Source organism: Lycium barbarum, chromosome 4, assembly GCF_019175385.1.
Source record: "Lycium barbarum isolate Lr01 chromosome 4, ASM1917538v2, whole genome shotgun sequence".
Classification (NCBI taxonomy): Eukaryota; Viridiplantae; Streptophyta; class Magnoliopsida; order Solanales; family Solanaceae; genus Lycium; species Lycium barbarum.
Window position 1 is genome coordinate 117213819 of NC_083340.1, and position 22667 is coordinate 117236485.

Here is a 22667-nt window from a genome sequence, read left to right on the forward strand (position 1 = left end):
GCAGCCAATGTGGAGGTAAAAACCACAATAAAATAGGCTGTCAGAGGGTATGTCCTTCCTACAATTTTTTTTTTTATCTTTGCACTGCACTATTGAGTTTTTATAACTTTGCATTTTACTTGTAGAATGGAACATGGGCTAGTTTTGCTGCTTCTCAAACCACTACTGCATCTCAAACATTTGATGCTTCTTAAACCTTTGATGCTTCTCAAACCTTTGATGCCTCTCAAACCTTTGATGCCTCTCAAACCTTTGATGTCTCTCAAACCTTTGCTTCTTCTCAAACAACTACTGCTTCAAACAATGCTGGACCAAGTATTGTTGCCTCTCAACCTGGACAAGCTACTGTACCAAGGGCTGCTTCAAACAATGCCACGAGGCCAAGGGGAAGACCAAGAAAAGCACCTGTGGTACCTGAAACTCCTCCAAGACCAAGAGGTAGGCTAAGAAAGGAAAAAACTGTGCCTAGTGCTCCTCCAAGACCAAGAGGAAGGCCAAGAAAAGAACCTGTAGTTGCTCCTATTCCAAATCCTAGAGGAAGGCCAAGAAAGGTAACAGAGGTTGCTGCTAGTCCCCCTACTTACCCAAATAAAAGATCAAAAACAGTTAGTATGGGAGTCTTTGTTGCTAAAAGTGTTTATACATCCCTGAATGTAAGTTTAATATTTTCTTTACAATAGCATTGGTATGTGAAGTTATGAAGTGACTATTTTTCAAATTTGTTTATTGCAGCATGGCATGCCTACTAGCAGAGTACTGAATTTTTTCTGGTAAACATCAAGCAAGCCAGCCGATAAGATCTGCTGAAGTCACAGGAGACCTTGATCACAAGGCAAGGCAAGGGATGAGGTACAAAGGCAAACCATGCTACTCAAGAAGCATTCTTGATAATATTATAAGGGACAAACTCAACAAGGCCACTAGCAGCAAAGGAAAGGAGCCATGGAAGTGATGACATTATTTGGATGACTAGAATTAAGTTGTTTTCGGATATTAAACACTTTGTATTATTTGGATTACTTGAATTAGGTTGTTTAGAAGACTTGAATTAGCTGTTAGAATGACTTGAATTAATTTTTTCTGCTCAATTAAGTGTTAGAATGACTTATTAATCATACTTGTTAGTGTCCATTGTTTGTGCTTAATTAGCTGTGGTACTACATACTGCATTTTGGTGTTTGGATGACTTATTAATCATACTTGTTAGTTCCATTTGTGCAGTGTGTCACTTGAGCAGTGATTTATGATTTGGCCAGTGTGTACATTGAGCAGTGAAGTTAAATGTGCAGTGTGTGTACATATAAATGTGGGCAGATTTCTATGCCAGCTTGAATTCGTGTACATTGACTTAAATGAATTCAGTCAGCCTTCATTGGGCGATTCAATTCAATGTAATTGAATCAGGTACATTGACTGGTAGTTGGGAAGACTAATGGGAATTGTAACCATTTAATATCATCAACCTATAAAAAGGCTATTAACCTGTCCATTTCAATTCATCCCTATAACATTCTTCCTCATTCAAACGTCAAATTTCACAGCAAAATGCCTCTTGGTCAAGATGAACTGGTTTACTTCGAGAAGAAACTAACCAAATCATACGTTGACAACGATGACTTTGTAAGTGTTATTTTTCAAACTTATTTCAATTGACGTGTTTCATTATTCATAATGCCTCATGTATTTTGTGCATATCCTACCTTCTGACATACAAGATGTTCTTCCAAAAACAAATAAACAAGTTGTTGTTTTCCATGAGGAGCGTGAATACAATATGACGTATAAGGTTGGCGTGCATACCCACCTCTGCCAAGGGTGGAAGGATTTCATTGATGCAAACCTTCTAAGGGAGGGACATGTCTTATGCTTTAATGGTTGTGAATATAATGAGAAAGTAACCTTCTTTGTTAATATCAAGAGGGAGGTTATTGAAATCGATTAGGTCTCTCCCTATTATGTAAAGTTTATGAATGAGCAATGAAATCTATATCTATGAACTTTATCTTTATCTATGGTTTTTGTTCTCAAATTGAATGAAGACAACTTTTTGATTGAACATCCATGACATGAAACTCCTTCAACTTACATACATAAAGTGAATAACAATCACTTAAACATCCTTCAACATACAAACATGTAATCCTACTATGACAATCGACATTGTAATGCTTGTTCAAGAACACCCAATAAACCAAATGACAACACCAAAGAACATACACAAAAACAAAAACTTGTTAATAGTAAAGCATCTACCCTTCTTCTCTTCTTCAAGCTTCATCACTTTTATCTCTTCTTCAAGCTTTGACACTTTTATCTCTTCTTCAAGCTTTGACACTTTCATCTCTTCTTCAACCTTTAACACTTTCATCTCTTCATTTGTAGTGACATTCTCATTACCGATGGCTATTTCACTATTGTCATTACCAATATCTCCATCAATGCAAGAAGACTCTCCTTCTTCCATTTCCTTTATCAAACCAACTTCTTCCGCCATTTTCTTCTTCAATTCCACTGCTTGCTCTTCCATTTTCTTAATCAACTTGTGAATAACAAACTTAGACCTTTCATCAATAGGATCATCCCTCCATTCAAAGAACTTACATTTCTTAGCCTATAAAAAAAAATCAACTCACGTTAGGTACACTGTAATGTGTGGCAGAAATAAGACACGAAACATAAAAAAAAATTTATAAATTCATACCCCATAGAATGGGCATGTCCAAAATCTTCTTCCGGGATTATTATGAGACCAAGAAATCTGCATTTTTAATAATACTCCGTGCTGGCATCGCACTTGACGTTTCATCTTTGGATCGTCATTTTCAGTACAAAGATTGTTCAACTCCGATTTGAACTCTTTCTTTAAAAAGCCTAGAAAATAAAATTAAGTGAAATTACAAGAAATCATTGAACTATAACATATAAATAAAAGATGAGAATAATAATTTAGAGAAAATATAATACTTACCACTACAATCCATCGCACAGATTTCAAAAAAAAAAAATTCCTTCAAGCTATGGCAACAATGGAGTAAATTTTTGAAAATGAAGAAAGGAAGAGAAAATAATATGGGGGGGGGGGGGGGGGGGGGGGGGGGGCGTTTACCGTTATTTTTGATCCACGTGGCCAAAAATAACACATCAAATACCCCCTCACGCACTGCTTGATCGTGTAGTCACGCACAGTGCCACATCAGTACTTAAAGGTCACTAAAATACTGAAAAAATAAGACTGGGCGGGGGGGGGGGGGGTTAATAGGTCCCCTGCAAGGATTGGGTGCGTCATAATTAATCCGAATATACATTGAGGGGGTATTTGACTATTTTCTCTTTAAAGTTAGATTATTTTATATATAGAAATATCATTTTTTTGGACTGATTAAAAAAAAGGAATATCAAATAAATTTTGACAGATGGAGTATTATTTATTGGAACGTGTAAGAGAAAGGAAACATGGATGTGGGGAAGTGGCGCGCAAATGAGGCGGATGATTATTATGGGAGCGAATTTGATCCAAGTAATGTTAAGTGTCACATTAGGTTTATGCCATGTGTCCAACTAGTACCTAACGGGTGGATCATCTCTTTATTTAAATAAGGTAAAAGGCCAAATCTATCCTTGTAATATTAGAAAAGGTTTAACTATATCCCTATCGTTATATTTTTTATTCAAATATACCCCCTTCATTTATATTTTGGCATTGATTTACACTTATTTTTAACGGACCGACACGTGTCAGCTCAAAAATAAAAAGGCTCGTTCCAATTTTTTTTTCACTACCCGATCTAATTCCAATGCAAAGAAAGAACTAATGGACAAAAACACACCTCAACTATCATCAATTTTTTTTTTGTTTCCTACCTAAAATATAGGTGTGAGTGTTTTCTACCTAAACTATCACCAATTAGTTTGCAAAACACATCTCAACTATCAGTTGTTCACTTTTAAAGAGGTATGTTTTGCAGACTAGTTGGTGATAGTTTAGGTAGGAGATTATCACACCTGATAGTTCAAGTAGGAAACTCAAAAAAAGTTATATTTGAGGTGTGTTTTTTACCCTTTAACCTGCAAAGGAACTATAGCATGCATATATCAGCCAAGTATCGATATATTCGAAACCTTTGATGAGGTAAAACACGACATCTTCTTAACTTCCACACCATCCAGTCTTAAAAAAAATTCTCTTAAATATATATTTCTTCTGCACATCAGCTCTTTAGAGAAGGGCAAGTAATCTATGCAGGCTCATTAGGTCGACATTCTCAGAAAATTATTGAGTATTTCGAGGTACTTTAGTCTTTATGATTGCTGAACTATATATTCAAATTACTAAACAACATTTTCTTGCTTGGGAGTGTTAACGAAAAGTGCACTAATTCAACTATCTAATGCAAGAAATTCCACGAGTGAATTGGGATTATTTTGAGAAGATGTCGTGAATTTCTTTGCTTTGGAATTAGGTCGGGTAGTGGGTAAAAAAATTGGGGCAGACCTTTTTATTTCTGAGTTAACACGTATCATTTCGTTAAAAATAAGGGTAAATCAGTGCCAAAGTATAAGATGAGGGGTATATATGAACCGAAAGTATAACGAGGGGTATATTTAAACATTTTCTAATAGTACATGGGTATATTGGGCCCTTTTCCGCTTTATTTATGGCTTCTAAAAGGAGTATAAGTAGCATTTAGAAAGAGATTTCAATGGCCACATCTGGACAGCTTTGAGGAGTTATATGATGTGCTTGGCGATTTTAGTTTTGGGGATAGAAACGAAGGAAGAGCTGCACTTTTAGAGTTTGTTATAGCTTTCAATTTGGTGATGGCTAACTCGGGTTTTCAGAAAGCAGAGGAACGCTTGGTCAGCTTTCGTAGTACGGTGGCAAAGACTCAAATTGATTACTTACTCCTTAGGAAGAGTGATAGAGGTTTTATGTAAGGACAGTAAGGTTATCCCGATTGAGAAGCTCGTAACCCAACATAAGCTCTTGATAATGGATCTAGAGATCAAAAGGAAGAGGAAAATGAGAGCTTCGTATGAACAATTGAAGATTAAGTGGGGTCCTGACTAAGGAAAAACTCCAAGAGTTGGGCTACAGGGGCTTGGGATATTAGTGGGGGCACGGTAGCTTATGACAACTAATTGTAGTAGTAAGAGAGGTGTTAGGAATCTCGAATGATAGCTTTGGGGTACATAAAAGGTATTGGTGGTGTAATGGAGAGGTCAAGGTGAAAGTGGAAGCCAAGAAGTTGTTTACATGAGGTAGTGGAGAGCAAACAATAAGAGGAAAGGAGGACGTACATGGAGAGGTATAGGAGCAAAGAAGAAAGCGAAGATGACGGGTACGACAGTTAAAATGACAACTTTTAAACACTTGTATGAATAACTAGAGGACAAAGTGGGTATAAGAAGTTGTATAGACTTGCCAAGGTGAAAGAATCAGAGAGAGAAAGAGGGGAGGGCTTGCGACCTAGACCAAGTGAGGAACATTAAAGACGAGGATGACAAAGTATTGGTGGAAGAGGCCCATATTAAACGTAGATAGCATTTCATAAACTCTTTAAGAAAGGGGGAGACATAAATATTATGTCGGGTGAGTTAGAGCACTCTGAGAGTCGTCGAGATTTTGAGTATTGGAGGGATATAAATATTAAGGAGGTTAATGGGGCATTCGTAAGATGAGAGGGGCAAGAGCGACTAGGCTAGAGGAGAACCTGTGGAATTTTGGAAGAGCACATGCAAAGCACATATGGAATGACTCACAAAATTGTTTAACGTCATTTTAGGATGGCCAAAATGTCTAAAGAATGGATGTGGAGTATGTTAGAATTTTATTATTCTTATGTGTGGTCCAATTAGTGTAAAACCCATAACTAATACTTAATGACGAATAAATCTCATCCGTTAGATCGGTTACTTGATGGACGAACCGGATTAAGTGACAACTCCTATAAATTGGTCCTCCCTTCCACCCATTAGGGTTACCACATATTCTCTATACCTTTCCATCGTTGACGGCTGTGGTGACGTAAGGCTAGGGCAAGGAGATAGAAATTAATTTCAAATTAACGTTTCCGCTTTTTTATGCGATAATGTCTTCCGCATCAGGTATGTTTTCTATAACATCTCTCTGTAAGATTATCATGTTCAAGATCTTGGTATGTATTAAGTTAATCTTATATGTGGCATTAGCGCCCGGAACTGTTAGAACAAGGATAGTAATATCTTCCAATTGCTCGAACTGAAGTATCATCAAATTGTTAGAATACAGATAATCATAATAGTAGAAACCCAAAATAAGACTTGCTTGGCTTAGAGGCACGTCATGACATTTCTTGAAGATAGTCGGAGTCTCTCCTAAGAGCAAACGAAAGAAAAAATGACAACAATATCTTCGGGATTCAACTAAGCCACACAACAAGTAGCATTCAAGAACGTTTCTCTTCTATTCTTGAATTTGTAATTTCACCTTTTGATTAATGCCTCTCAATTTTTTTTTAGGGGAAATTGTTTCTTGAAGTGCTTGCATTTTTCAAAAGAATGAAACACTATTTATAGGATAAAAATTACATAACATAAAAGTTTTCATTAAATAGAATTTATAATTGGTTCATGAATTTTTCTTAAAATACATGTAACTTTCATGTAACTTTCAAGAACCTAAAACGTAAAATACTAAATGACGAATGTATCTTCAAATTCACATTCATTTAGTTTGGAAATTTTTTTATCAGATGAAGTGTTTCAAAATTAATTGAAACATTAATCTTAACAATCCCTCACTTGTTTCAAGAAATTTTGATTTTTTTTGAGACATTCATCTAGTAATATGCATCAATAATGGTGTCTTTTGGACTTGAAACATGAAGGTCACACTTCACACCAAGAACCCTAACGAAGGAAAATTGGGCCCGAACTGGGAAGGGCCATACAAAGTCACCGGCATTACCGGGAAAGGTTCCTATCAGCTAGAGAGTGAAAATGGAAAACGACTTCCAAACAACTGGAACGTGGCACACCTAAAACGATACTATTGTTAAAGGTACAGTAACCTTTTATATTTTTTCTGTTCCTTTTAGTCTAACCATGTAGGCATACATCGATGTGAACATCGGAAACATCATAATGGAAGCTGAGAAGTCATAGTCTTAGGACTAAGAGTACGTGCTGAACTCTTTTTCCCTTCGATCCGTTTTGTCCCGAAATGGGTTTTCCGGCAAGGTTTTTAATGAGGCAGCGCCGTATAGCGTGCTACTAAATTATAGAAGACCGATCAAGAAATGGGGACTAGGGATTGACCACATCGGATCAATAGTACCTGAGCCCTAAAACTTCGGACTCAAGTACTAGGGGACTATCATACCCTGGGCTAATCAATACCTATGTAAAGCTAAGGCTTGACCATACCCTGGGCTAATCGATACCTATGTAAAGCTAAGGCTTGAACGATAGGATTTTATGTAAGAGCCAAACGATCAATTGAATCGTGTTAGATTAGCTTGTTCTTGCCACAACAACGATTGTAATTTTGTCTCCGGTTCCATCAATTAAATGAGGAAATTCCTCAAAGTATCGTCTTGACTGAAACTGTCCTTCGCATTAATATTACATTTCATCGGACCCCCAAGTATCCGAAATGTGCAAACTAAAAGACTACGGTCTAAATAGTTAAAGACTATGGTCTAAATAATTAAAGACTACGGTCTAAATCAGTAAGGCCTACGGTAAAAGACTATGGTCTAAAAACTCAAAAACGACAACCCAGATTGTCTAGCCAATTACGGGCAAAACGAGGACCGAATTCATTTAGGATTTCTACCTGATCACGTTATGCGACTCAGAGACGTCTAAGTTCGCAAACAAAGCCTTTTGTATGCCACATATTCATCAACTTGCTAACGATTAACGAACAACCTCGGTATCGTCTCTCAAAATCGATACTAGGATGATATCAAAACGGTAACACTCGAGATCGAGTCACTGCCGCTTTAAATTTTCTTTTTTCTTTTTTCTTTTTTACTAAGGATTTTTTTTTCTTTTTTACTAAGGAAATGATACATGCTGAGGCAATAGCACGCATCAGACAAACATTAAACCAAGCTAATAAGTGTTCTAATTTTTAAACACATAATACAAGGCAATGAAAAATGGTGAATAAGCCGGGCAAAATCTTCTTATATATATGTGTCAAAAGATTTACAAAGGCCCATATAACGGCCTCGAGTTTTAAAAGACAAAAAGAAACCTAAGACTCCTAAGCTTGATCATCGCCCGAGCTCTCGGCGTCACCCTCTGCTGATTTGAGGTCACTATCCGACACCTCAGGATCATACATGGCCTTTGTCTCTGCCTCGAGCCTCTTGGCTGTAACACCCCGTACCTTTAACGTAAGCTTTGACCATGATCCTAGACTTAGAAATCAGGTAAAGAATGTGGGAATTGGAATTTCCCTGTTCCGTTGAAGGATGGGAGTTTACGCCCATGAACAGTGACCGTATTTCAGTTTACGGTCCATAATTCAAGTCGTAAACTTAAACCAAGGATTTCTGAGCATTCTGGAATTTGGCAATTGGATGTCAAATGGTTAAATACGGACCGTATTTCAAAACATATTTGGAATTTGGGACAACTTCCTTCATGAAAGTTGTATATCTTTGAAATACCTTTCCAACGGTATATTATGGGGGTCAAACGGACATCTGTGCAAAGAGTTATGGTCAGTTTACTGAAGAGATGCAATGCAGTCCGTATTTCAAAATACGGCCAGTATTTCAAAATACGGCCTGTATTTTGAAATACGGCCAGTATTTAACTGGGCCGAAAATTTGATTTTTCCAGAATAGTATATATTCGTCCATATCAGTTCAAATCATTATTTTTCATTCCTTCAAGCCCTAGAACGACCTCCTACCCTCTTCCATCATCAAGAACACCAAGGTAAGCCTACTCTAATTATTCCAACTCAATTCTAATACCTATCCTTGTAACCTAAACAAGAATTTATCATTCCAAAACTAGGGTTTTCAAGAAAACCCATCTCAAGGTTCAAGAATTCAAGATTTTGGAAATCTTCTTCAAAGCTCAAGTCTTTAATTCAAGTTTTGGAGCGACTAAGGTATGTAGAGTTACTATCTACGTGTGGGAACATCATTGTTCTTCCCCACGCCTCATAATCCATAAAATTATGATTCTCTACTAAAACTAGGGTTTCAATACCATGCTCATGATAACCCTAGGTCCATGTCCATGATTATACTATCTATGAATTGTTATAATTCCATCATTGAGTTCTTAATATTTCTTTATGATTATTGAGAATCTGTCCGTAATCTATGAAAACCCATATCTTGTATTCCATGGGTTCTTGCATGCATGTTTTTGACTAAGAATGATTATTTCATGAATATCCTACATGTCTACAAGTTTTTATGCAACTGTATTATATAATTACTTTCATGCTATGATACAAGATACATACATACTAAATACAAGTTATTTCATGAAACTATGTTTACAAGTTATTTCGTGAAATCATGATTACAAGACAAGTACAAGTTAATTCACAAAAATCATGGGCTTCTTAGCCAATTATACTATGTTCATGTTTTTTTGGGAGTTGCACGAATTACCGAGAAGGCTCAGATAGCCTGAAACTATGTAGCCACCATAAGACAAGGATCGCTCCGCCCAGTTAGGACGATACCTTAATTTTACACTAAATGGATCCATCAGGAACGTTACCACCTTATACCCTGGCAAGGTATGGGGGCTCTGCTGGTCCGGCGAGGTACCAGACTCTACGCATCCACGTGGTAATATCATGTGTCGGTTTATGAAATGCTCTCCCTACTTATCATGTTTTACTTATGTTAAATATATACATGTACTCATGCTCATGTTCATGCTCATGTTCATGTCCACGTTTTCAGTTTCGGTTCTTATCATGTTATTCCATGTCCCATGTTATTTCTTTCAGTTGCTTTACATGCCAATACATTCAATGTGCTGATGTCCCCTTTTATTGCCCGGGGGCCTGCATTTCACGATGCAGGTACTGATATAGAGGACGACACATCTGCTCAGTAGGACAACATTCGTATCAGCTTATTGGTGAGCCCCATCTCATTCGGGGTTTAGTCAACTTTTGTTTCATGGTTAGTTATGCATCTAAGGTATGCTGGGGGTCTTGTCCCAGTAAGTATGTTTTCCTGTCAGACTCATGATAGAGGTTTCATGGACTAGACAAGTCAGTTATGTTATGTCAGACATTTAGAGTCGTATAACCATTTGGCTCATTCATGTTATTTCCGCACTCACGTTTAACCAAGTATTTTTATTAAGTATTATGACTTACTACGTTTTATAAAGGCTCATCATGCATTCACGTTATATTCCGCTCATGTTATGCCTCATAATGATTCAGCAAGCCATGTGGTTCGCTCGGTCACATGCAGTAAGACACCGAGTGCCGTGTTTCGCCCAGGCCATGGTTCGGAGCGTGACATTGGCTTCCTCGATCTGACCCGACAAATCCACCTCGGTGGCATGAATCTCTTCTAGGGTATCCCTCTGGGATACCGTATACACTTAGCCCGGGTGTCGCTAACCCTCTCGGTCGCGGTCACGTCGACTTTATACTGAGCCAACATCCCATCACAACTCGAGATTTGGCCCAGGGCTTCATTTTGTTTGGCCCACAGATCGGTAATATCCCGGCGAAGGTTATCACGCTCAGACTCGACTAAAGCTAGTTTTGATCGACGTTCAGCAGCCTGCTCCGTCATCACACGAAGCTGGTCCTTGAGAGCGTCCCGCTTGGAGGCAACACCAATCATTTCGTCCTTGAAGCCCTCGAGCTCAAGCTTGATCTCGCTAAGCTCCGATCGAAGTTGGTTGATCTGGCTCACATAATCCCGGGCCTAAGAAGGAGTAGCGTTTTTGCATCGGCTATTAAATGCTTTTTATAAATTTTGAAAGCCCTTTCCTTCTCAGCTAGGAGGTCTTGTTCCCGTTTGGCCTCGATGGCCTCATTCCGGGCCCTATCCAGATCTGACTCAAAGGTGGAGAGGTCGGGTAAGCTTGAGATGTACTCCAGGTTCTGCTTGTAAAGCTTTCTAAGCAATTTCGCTTCTTGAGTCTTCTTCTCGAGTTGATCTTTAAGACAGTTTGTCCCCAACCTCAGTCGGTGAAAGCTTTCACTGATCAAGCACGGAGGCCTGGAACAAGAAAGGAAAAGTTGTTAGAATAAGAAAGAAAAATAAAGCTAAGTATAAAAATGGAAAAAAGGAAAAGGGCATACCCGGTTCAAAGCTTGCTGAGCCTCGTTGAAAATACAGGATTCTCCGCCATCATTTTCTTCCTATATTCTGCGGTCACCGGATGCCACAAATAACTGGTCACACTGATCGACCCAGATAACATGTTCATATCAACCGGCACCGTAAATGAGACCTTCCTTCTTCGGTTCGGTTCTACGCTTGGGGCTGAAAAATATTTCTCCAGTCGGGGATCAGAATTAACCCTGAAACAATCGGTTGTAGGGATGGGTAGATGTTCTAACCCTAAATAGCTCTCGACCGGGACATCATCTTTCTCGGGCAAATGACCAGTTGTATTTTCCGGTGCTGTGAATCCCTTGGTCATCTTGCCTTTGGCCTTAGAGTTCTCGGACTGAATGGCCATTGGTCGAAGCAGCGAGTCCTATATACAAATAAGGGTCTCAGACGAAGCCACAACTTGTATCGGAAGGACATAACCTATACCATATAAGGGTGGAATATAAGGTACCTTCTAGCCTGAGAAAGTCGGCGCTGTCCTCGATTTAGCCGCTGCAACTGTCTCTCTCCCCAATCCTCAGACGGGTGAAGACTCAGAGGCAGCATCTTTATTTTTTGAGCCTGCCGGCTCTTGACTTAAACTTTCCACCAATGGTGGAATGGTTTCTGTGGAGCTTCTCAGCTTTTGGTTGGTTTTTTCCTCAGAAGGCCGGTGCCTGACTAACGGTGTGCCCTCATCATCGGAATGGCTCTTGAGAAGGTCAATGGCCTCGAAACCCAGAACACGGGCTCGGGCATCTTCCTCAGAGGCCTCTTTGTCGGTAAGCCTCGATCTCTTTCTGCCCTCGGAAGGAGCACTAGAAGATTCGGAGGGTCATCTTTTCCTCTTCTCTATCCTATCTTCCTCGGCAGCCTCGACCCCGGTTCGCAGATGGGTAGGAGGCTTAGAAGGGACTTTGATGTCGGCTTCATCGTTCGAGGCCTCTTCTTCATCATGCCTCCGGATCTTGGTGGCCTTTGAAAGGCCTGCAAAGAAGAAAGAACAAAATAAGTAAGTAAAGTATGGCGTAATATAAAAGAAAAGGTAAGAACCTCGGTTAGAAACTCACCATGATTCTCGACCTCCCATCAGCCCTTGGATAACGAATGCCAGTTGCGTCTAGAATAGGTGAGTTGAGAACAGATTGTCTTGATCCACTCCTCCAAGTTGGGAACTATGTTGAAGGTTCGGGAAATTGCTGCAAACACATGAACACTGTTAAAATTTATCGCAAATAAAGCGTCAGAAATACCACCGGACTGTTTGAAAATATAAGCAGCTTCCGAGTTGGTTTCTACTTCTCGGGGAACGGCATCTTGTCGGCAGGGATCAGATCCTTGGTCCTGACCCGGACAAACCTTCCCTGCTAGCCTCGATCCCTGTTCTCATTAAGGATAGATAAGGGAGCTTTCCTTGCTCGTTTTGTAAGCTTGATCCGACCCCTCCCCCAAATACCCGAGGACTATACAACCGGAGGAGGTGGTTAACCGTGAAGGGCTCGTTCACGTTATTAGTAAAGTAACGAAGAAGCACAATGATCCTCTAAAACGAGGGATGGATCTAATCGAGGCAGATTTCATACCTTTTGCAAAAGTCCACGATCACCGGGTCAAGTGGACTAAGCCCCTGTTTGGCCATAAGAATTATTCACTTTATTCCGAAATTTGTTTTCACTTTTTTTCAGAATTAGCGTTTGGCCATGAGAATTCCGAGTACAACTTGAAGTTGTATTCCGGAATACCAAAAACTCAAAAAACTTGTTTTTCAAAATTTTTCACTTTTTTACAACTACATTTCATCAAAAACTACAATTTCAAAAACTATGGCCAAACACAACTCCAACTCCAACTCCAAAATTAAAAAAAAATGAATTTTTCTTTGGTATCTATGGACAAACGGGGCCTAAATGTGAAGGGGTATGTATAAACACTCAAATACCCCTCCACATGGGTCGTTATGGCTTCAGCGTGCTCGGGAATAACGACCTCCATATCTTTCCAACCGCAGTCCTCCTTAACCTGCTCGAGTTTATTCCGGGGAATCGTGCATATATAGTCTGATATATCAACATCCCGGTCCCCTTGCTGAGAAGGCCTCTCGACCTTGAAATCCCTTGTCGTTACGTAGTCAGAAGGGACAAAGTCTAACAACTTCGGTTCTGATTTTGGAGCCGAAGAAGTCTCACCAGTTTTTGTTTTCGAAAACTTGGTCATTGTTCTGGAAAATAGAAAGGTTTAAAGGTTTGGTATGAAGGTTTGAAGGTATGTGAAAATCTGTTGAAGATATAAAGTTGGGAATATGAATTTATGAACTTATGAACGTATAAAAGTAGGCATATGCAAAGGGACGGTGGTAAAATTTTGGGAGTAAAATTTCTGAAAGTAAAAAGTAAAAAGAAAAATTTGGCTTTTATAAAGAAAGGCCGAGACGGTTGGCATTCTGTAACCGACTTCTCGCCCAACCTGGCCGTGATGATGGGGCTGGTGTCAGAGCGACGTGACGGATGGGACTCTGATCTTATCCGTTTATGTAAAACTTACAGGGGAAGGAACCGGACATGCTTCCGCTTCTCATCGCCTCGTGCTATCTAGCCACGGCGATACTTGTTCAACCGTGACCGAGGGCGATCAAGTATCGATCATAGCCAGTTATGGCGTGGACAAACTAGGAACACCGAGCTGGAACGAGGAGCAGCTGAACATGGGGGCGGGTCGTTAACAAGATGTTTTTATCTTTTCCGCATTACTTCAATACTTACAAGTCAAAATAACCATGGGTCTAGCATTGCAAAAACATAAACGAGGGTAAAAGTTCAAACAGAAGATCGAAGTTACATACATTTAACAAAGCCTGGTATCAGACCGATCAACAGAGTTCTATTAATTTGCTTCATACAACGAGTTCCCGATTTTCTCGAATGCATCATTCCAACAAAAGAAAAAAGTCCTAATCTACGGCCCCAAACTAGGAACAAAGGAAATCCCAAGCCGGTATAGCGGGCCAAAGGTTGAGAACTTCGGCCTATACCTTAGGGTGCAAAAATAGTATGAAACATCGACTATACGATCCCAGGACTGTCCTCGAGAGCGGTCGGATTAGGGATATTTGGGTCCGACAGGTCTTCCTTATCAAGAACTACCGTCGATGGTGGTCCACTATGGGGTATCTCCCGTCGAGTCTCTATGATATGGCGCGTTCTGGCCCGAGAACTAATCCCTGAAGGAATGGCCAATATGCTTGTAGTAACTCGTCGACTGGGCGACCTCACCAACGCAGACGACGCCTTTCTTCCCCGAGCGGAATCCTCAGTGCCCTTTTTGACAATGGTTTTTCCTTTTGAAGATGCTTTTGTTGGGAGTCCTGAAAATCGAAGAATCGGGGTTGGAATACGATACGGGAAGATATAAAATTCCACAAACAGAATGAAAATTACCATAGTTTTTGCTTTTCTACCCTTCAGGTGCCATTCTCCTCCAAGAATGGCCTGAATTGCGAAAGGCTCTTAGAAGTACGACTACCTATTCAAAGATAGTGGTGACAAGCTCAGATTTGATCGGATTCGGGGTAGGGTTTCACATCTCCGGGAAATCTATGGATGAAGGACGGTGAAGTTGGGTCGTGCGTATCATCACGAACCGATGTAACCATCCCCGGTCATAATCATCTTTCGGGTCTATTATGCCTCGAGCTCTTCCACGAAGCAGATGAACCATCCCCCCTTGGATTACCCGGGGTACGTATATGTGTAACAAATGATCGAGGGTGAAGGGAACCCCAACTAGGTTAGCTAATATTCAGAAGCAGTACAATGGCCTCCAAATTTGTGGGACGATTTGGCCAATACAAACTCGATATCGACAACAAAAATCCTCGATCACTTGAGGAGTGAGAAGAGAAAACCCAATGGCGAAAGGATAGGTATAGGTCATCGAATATCCGACCATGTGATGATTAATCCTCATTCCTTTCTCAGCAGGGCGAACATCGACATCAACACCAAGGTTGCAATCCCCCCTAATCACAGGGATAGTAGCCTCATCGATGAAGGATTCGAATTTATCCACAGGGTTGAGATGGAAAGATATTTTACAGTCATTCTCGTATTTGAAGCCGACTAGAAGGATATCCGCAGCAGGTGATTTTAGTTCCTCTATAGAACCGATGGCCCCCGTCTCGGACAAAGGTGGTGAATGTGGTGGAGACACAGAATGATCCTCACCTAGAGTTAATAGTGGTAGAGGATCCATGGCTAAGATTAACGCGTGGCGTCGAACATAGGAAGATAATGTTTTAGGGAAAGGGATTCAGAACTAAAAAGATACGGAACTTGGCAGAAGCAAAAAAAGGATTTTCAAGAGAAAATAAGGTTTAGGGTTTAGAGTCAAAGTGTATGGCAAGGATTTTTATGAGGGATTCGAGGATTGTGACGATGGGCGGATTCCCAAGAATAATTAGGTGGCTAAAATAATGATGGAATGGATTCCCAAGAAAGATTAGGCGGCTGAGATAATGATGAAGCTGACATCGGGCAGAATGCAAGGATTTGATAGGAACGACTTTTCCTGGGCAGATAAGCATGGCTTACTCGGTTCTATCCGGGTCCATTTTCCGCAGTCAATACTTGCCCTCAAACAATGGGCGGGACTATCTGTAGACGGGTAAAACCGAGGACAAGAATATCCTCGTTTCTCGACATGGGAATTGAGTTCAGTTCAGTTGGCCCAAGTTGTTGAGTTCGGTTGGGGTCGGACACCGAGGTACGATGAGAAGGCAGTTGATCACCATAATAGGAAGACCGAAATATCCGCCACCAGCCGGATATTCTGTCACCGATCTCGCCTGTCAGATAACAGAAAATTGCATGCCTCATTTAGACTTGTACTAGGGTTAGGTATCCTCTACTATGTAAAGAGGAGGTCCCCCTTTAGTTTGGAGGTTTTTTTTTTTTTTTTTGCTTCATACACGCACAAGTACAAAAGCAATACAATTGTTAGCAAAGTGTTGATTCATCTTTCTAAGTGTTTCACTACTGTTCATTGTCCATTATCCTGCCATTATGGTTCGATCTTGGTTCCCAGAACTCGAGGCCGCTCATTGTCCACTGTGGTCAGATCTTTTATATTTGTGTTTACTTCATTATTTATCACATAATAACTCAATCGTATTAAATCAAACCGCATATCCTTAGCATCGCGTACAAATTCAATTGTTATCCATATTTAGGGTAAACATATAGTTTGTTAGTCATCAAAGTGGCCAAACTAGAATGTTAAATATTTACATATACATTATCTTCATGTTAACTTTATGCATGTATCATGTTTATATAGTTTGTTAGTCACCAAAGTGGCCGAATTAGAATATTTATGATTTATACATATATAAAGTTATTTATTGTTTATTTATGTAAGTGATTATGGTTTTATAGTTTGTTAATCACCAAAGTGTCCAAACTAGAATTTTTAAAATGTACGTACATAAGTTATGTATTTATTTTATGCATGTATTAATGTCTATATAGTTTGTTAGTCACCAAAGTGACCAAAATAGTATGTTTGTGAAAGACGTGCATATATAAATATTGTCGTTTGTCCATTAAACTAATGAAATGCCTATAATTGAAAATAGATGGATAAATTGACATTCACTATTGCTAGAACTTAAGGATTAACCCAAAGGTGAATCAATTATTCTATGAATAGTGAATATAATGGGGTAAATTAATATTATTAGTCAAATATATATTGTATATCCAAAGATGACGTATATGCTTGATTAAAAATATTTAATTGCCCATTAAAGATTAGATGGCATTTAGATCATTATAGTGTGTCGTAGTATCTACCCAAAGGAGAATTACAATATACTTTTATTGTTTACTGAATCCATATTATAATATCTCTATTTTGCATCTATTCCTCTTCATTCGCTTGCTCCATCTGTTACTGTGTTCAACGGATTGAACTTCTCTGAGTGGCATGAATAAGTCCAAGTCCACTTAGGTGTGATGGATCTTGACTTGGCTCTGCTGAAAGAAAATAAAAACCTGTTGCTATTACTGATACGAGCAGTGAGAATGAGAAGTCTTTCCATAAAGCATGGGAACGCTCTGACAGATTGAGCCTTATGTTTATGCGAATGACTATTGCTAACAACATTAAGGGTACTATTCCACAAACAAAGTGCTAGGGAATACCTGTGTGGAAGAACGTTTTCGTTCTGCTGATAAGTCTTTCGCTGATACACTAATGGCTGAACTCACGACCATGAAGTTTGATGGGTCGTGTAGTATGTAAAATCGTATCATCTAGATGACTGATATTGCAGCAAGACTTCAGACCTTGGGGATGAAGGCGGATGACGCCTTCCCGATTCAGTTTATTCTAAACTCATTGCCTCTTGAGTCTGGACAATTCAAAATTAACAACATTTAAGATTAAGTAAAATGTTAGTGAATTGTCCAGTATTCCTATTCAAGGGTAATCAAGACTTAAAAAAAAACAAAGAAGTCATTCCATTAACCTCATCCGTTAAGGAGCTGGTAAAGGAATTAAATGAAAGCTAACAAGTTCAAGATGAAGAAAGCATCTACTAAAGTTTCACAAGATGCTAAGAAGGAACAAAAGGCAGATGTATGTCCTTTCTTGTAAAAAGGAAGGACATTATTAGAAAGATTGCCTGAAACGTAAAAGTTGATTCAGAAAGAAAGTTACTTTTAGTGCTTTTGTATGCTTCAAATAAAATTTAGTAGAAGTTCCTAATAATACTTGGTGGCTTGATTTTGGTGCAACTACTTATGTATCCACTATTTTGCATGGATTTCTTACGATCCAAACTACAAATCCAAATAAGGATTTCTTGTTCATGGGAAATCATATGAAGGCTCTAATTGAAGGCATAGGGACTTATCGTTTGATCTTGGAGACTGGACATCACCTTTATCTATTACAGACTCTTATATTCCTTCAATTTTAGGAATTTGATTTCTCTTTCAAGACTTGATGTTTTTGGATTTGATTTCTTTTTAGTTTGGACATGAATGTTTCAATTTATATAAGAATACTATTGTTTATGATTTTGGTGTTCTTATTTATGGTTTATATAAATTGAAACTCGATAATGTTTTTTTTGAATCCCTTCTTGCTATTCATCAAAATGTTGGAATTAAGCATAGTTCACCGGAGGAAAGTTCTGTTTACTTGTGGCACAATGGTTTGGGTCATATATCCAAAGAAAGGTTAGAAAGACTAGTAAAGAATGAGATTCTCCCGAATCTAGATTTTACTGATCTTGATATATGCTTGGATTGCATTAAGGCCAAGCAAACCAAGCATAGTAAGAAAGGTGCCACAAGAAACACACAGCTTCTTGAAATTATACATATCGATATTTGCAGACCCTTTGATGTTCCATTTTTGGTGGCGAAAAAAAATAAATATTTTATCACTTTTATCGATGAATTTTCACGTTATGGATATATCTATTTGCTAAAAGAAAAATCTCAAGCAACAGACGCCCTCAAAGTGTACGTCAATGAGGTTGAAAGGAAATTAGATAGAAAGGTGAAAATCATTAGGTCAGATAAAGGTGGTGAATATTATGAAAAATATAATGAATCGGATAATGTCCAGGTCCATTTGCAAAGTTCCTCGAGGAACACGACATATGTGCACAGTACTATGCCAGGGACACCTCAACAAAATAGGGTTGTAGAAAGGCGTAATTGAACACTTATGGATATAGTTAGGAATATGATAAGTAATTCCTCATTACCCAAATATTTGTGGATGTATGCTCTTAGTACTGTTGTGTATTTATTAAACAGGATTCCTACTAAGGTAGTGTCAAAGACTCCTTTTGAACTGTGGAATGGAAGGAAGCCTAGTTTAAGGCACCTGCATGTTCGGGGTTGCCCAATGAAGGCAAGAATTTATAATGCACATAAAAAGAATTATATTCTCGAACAGTAAGTGGTTACTTTATTGGTTACCCAGAGAAATCTAAAGGGTATAGTTTTTACTGTCCAAACCATAACTTGAGAATTATTGAAACTGGTAAAGCAAGATTCATTGAAAATGGTGAGGATTAGTGGGAGTGTTGAACGACAAAGTGTGGAAATAAATAAGTCAGGGTTAATGTTTCATTCCCCATGAATGTGCCTGCTTCCACACCGATAACAAATATTGTTCCTGTTGTCGAAGAATACTTTGACAATACTGAACAACATTTGAATGAAACACTCCAGGAAGGAACTAACTCACGAATATCTGACACAACTGAACCTCAAAGAATGCCATTATGAAAATCGGCTATTCGAGATGACTACGTGGTTTATTTACAAGAGTCAGATTTTAACATTGGGCTTAATAAAGACCCGGTTTATTTTTCACAAGCCATAAAAAGTATTGAGGCTGATAAATGGATTGATGCCAAGAGTTAAAATCCATGGAATACAACAAATTATGGGATCTTGTTGAATTGTCAGAAAGATTTAAAAGAATCGGGTGTAGATGGGTCTTCAAGACCAAGCACGATTCAAATGGCAATACTGAATGATATAAAGCCAAACTTGTTGTCAAGGGTTCTACTTAGAAAGGAAGCATTGATTATAAAGAGACCTTTTCATTGGTCTAAAAAAAGACTCGTTAAGAATTATTATGGCTTTGGTGGCCTCGTTAAGAATTATTATGGCTTTGGTGGCTCCTTATGATTTAGAGTTGAACCAAATGGATGTGAAAACTGTCTTTCTTAATGCAAATCTCGAGGAGGAAGTTTTAATGGACCAACCAAAGGGTTTCGAAATTAAAGGAAAAGGCAGATGGTGTGTTAATGAAAGAAGTCAATGTATGAGCTTAAATATATCTCATGACTATGGTATATTAAGTTTTAATAGTACTGTAGTATCTTTTGGATTTAAGAAAAGTATAGTTAATCGATGAATATACCAGAAGATCAGTGGGAGTATGTTTATATTTTAACCCATATGTTGATAATCTATAATTACTTGCTGCTAATGATTTGGTGATTATACATGAATGTTTTCTCTCAAAGAATTTTAGAATGAAAGATACAAGTGAGACAACTTTTGACATGAATAAGATATTTCATAATAAGTCATACTAATTGATGGATTGTCTCTGAAATTGTGTCTCTTAAAACTCTAGAGAAATTGCATAAGTATTCACCTATAATTTGACAATAAAAAGATGCATAAAGTGTTGTGGTACCTGAAAGGAGCAAGTGATAAATGTTTATGTATATGAGATCCAATATAATGAAAGTTGATTTGATACTCAGATTCAGTTTTACCAAATATTTTTGACAGTTAAAAATAACAATTAAAATTAAACTTAAATATTTGTACCTATTATGTGAAGGAACAATGGTGTGAAATAATGTTAAATAAACTGTCATTATATTACCATTCATGGAAGTGAAATTTGTGACATTATGTTTGAAGTCACTATTCACGCTAATGACTGCAGAACTTTATTTAGACTTAGGGTTGTTGATGCCATTATCAAGCCGTTGGAACTTATGATGATTAATCTACAATAGTGTTCTTCCAAGAATGACAAGTACTCTAGAGGTACTAGACTTATGAAAATAAAAGTACATTGTCATCAAAACCGAGGACATGACCTTAGATAGGAGGGTTTGGAGGACCCAAATTAGGGTAGAAGGCTAGTAGATAGTCTCGTTATCCGTTCTTATTAGTAGTCGCATTATTGCAATATAATTTCTTGTGCTCCTATTTCTGTTATTATCTGTTATTTCCTGTGCTTTGATTATCCTGTGTTATCTGCTCCGATTTCTGCTATTATCTGTTATTTCCTGTTCTTTGATTATCCTGTGTTATATGTGTCGCTTGCATTATTTCATTTCCATATCGCTTTGAATCTCTTATCCGAATCTTTTAACCTTATCTGACTTCTTTTTATGCTTTTATTGAGCCGAGGGTCTTTCGGAAACAGCCGTCCTACCTTGGTAGGAGTAAGGTCTGCGTACACTCTACCCTCCCCAGACCCCACGATATGGGATTTCACTGGGTTGTTGTTGTTGTTGTTGTTGTTGTCTTCAAAAGGAAGATTCAGAAACAAAGAGTGTCTACAAAAATGATCTCATGATTGTAGATCTATTAATGAAAGTTTTCAACCAAAGACTTTAAAGAATATGTACATATAATGAGTCTTGGTTGTACTTATGACTGATGTACTTATGATGTTTTGACACTCCGAGCTCAATTGTGTGTTTCTGATATACATTAAAAAATTTGTTGTTTCTCATAATGGTGTACACATTATTGTTTTGAGATATTACAAGGTAAGTCTCAATGAGACATTATTGTGGACCATAATGTTAAATGTTTTATAGCTTATGAACCTGGTATGATAAGTTGCTAATGTTGTAGTATATGGAATTGAATATATAGCAAAATAATATATATAACTGCCATAACTCACATTAGTGGTTTGTCATATTATGGTATGTATGATGGACAATATAGAAGAGATTTATTTTATGCAGAACTAATGTTTATGTCATTATATATTAGTGTTGTGTGGTCATTGGGCCAAGTAGGAGAATGCTAGAATTTTATTATTCTTATGTGTGGCCAAATTAATGTAAAACCCATAACTAATATTTAATGACGAATAAATCTCGTCCGTTAGATCGGTTACTTGATGGACGTACCGGATTAAGTGACAACTCCTATAAATTGGCCCTCCCTCCACCCATTAGGGTTACCACATATTCTCTATACCTTTTCCATCGCTGACGGCTGTGGTGACGTAAGGCTGGGGCAAGGAGGTAGAAACCAATTTCAAACTAATGCTTCCGCTCTTCTATGCGATAATGTCTTCCACATCAAGTATGTTTTCTGTAACATTTCTCTATAAAATTATCATGTTCAAGATCTCAATATGCATTAAGTTAATATTACAGAGTATAGTGGTATCGTCGTACAAGAACAAGGGAGATATTCAAAATATAATCTAGCATGGAAATATCCCTCATGATAACCTTTCTAACATGGAACTTTACTTAGATAATTAACTAATGAGATAAATTAATCAAATAAAACATAATAAGCAATTAAGCCTAGCATGTCATCCGGTGGCCGCATAGGCCGTCGTTTCCTCGCCTATACATCACCTCTTATTCTTAGATCATTTTACTTATTTATTATTTGGTTGGGAAAAACTTTCTCCTCGAAGTTAACGTCTTAGCTTACCTCAAATCGAAATGAATGCTAAACACCCAGAAGCATCGTCGCCTTTCCTTAGAGCGTCTGCATGCTCCCAATCTATTCAAAATATACTTTACAGGGTTAAATAAGTCCAACAACACTC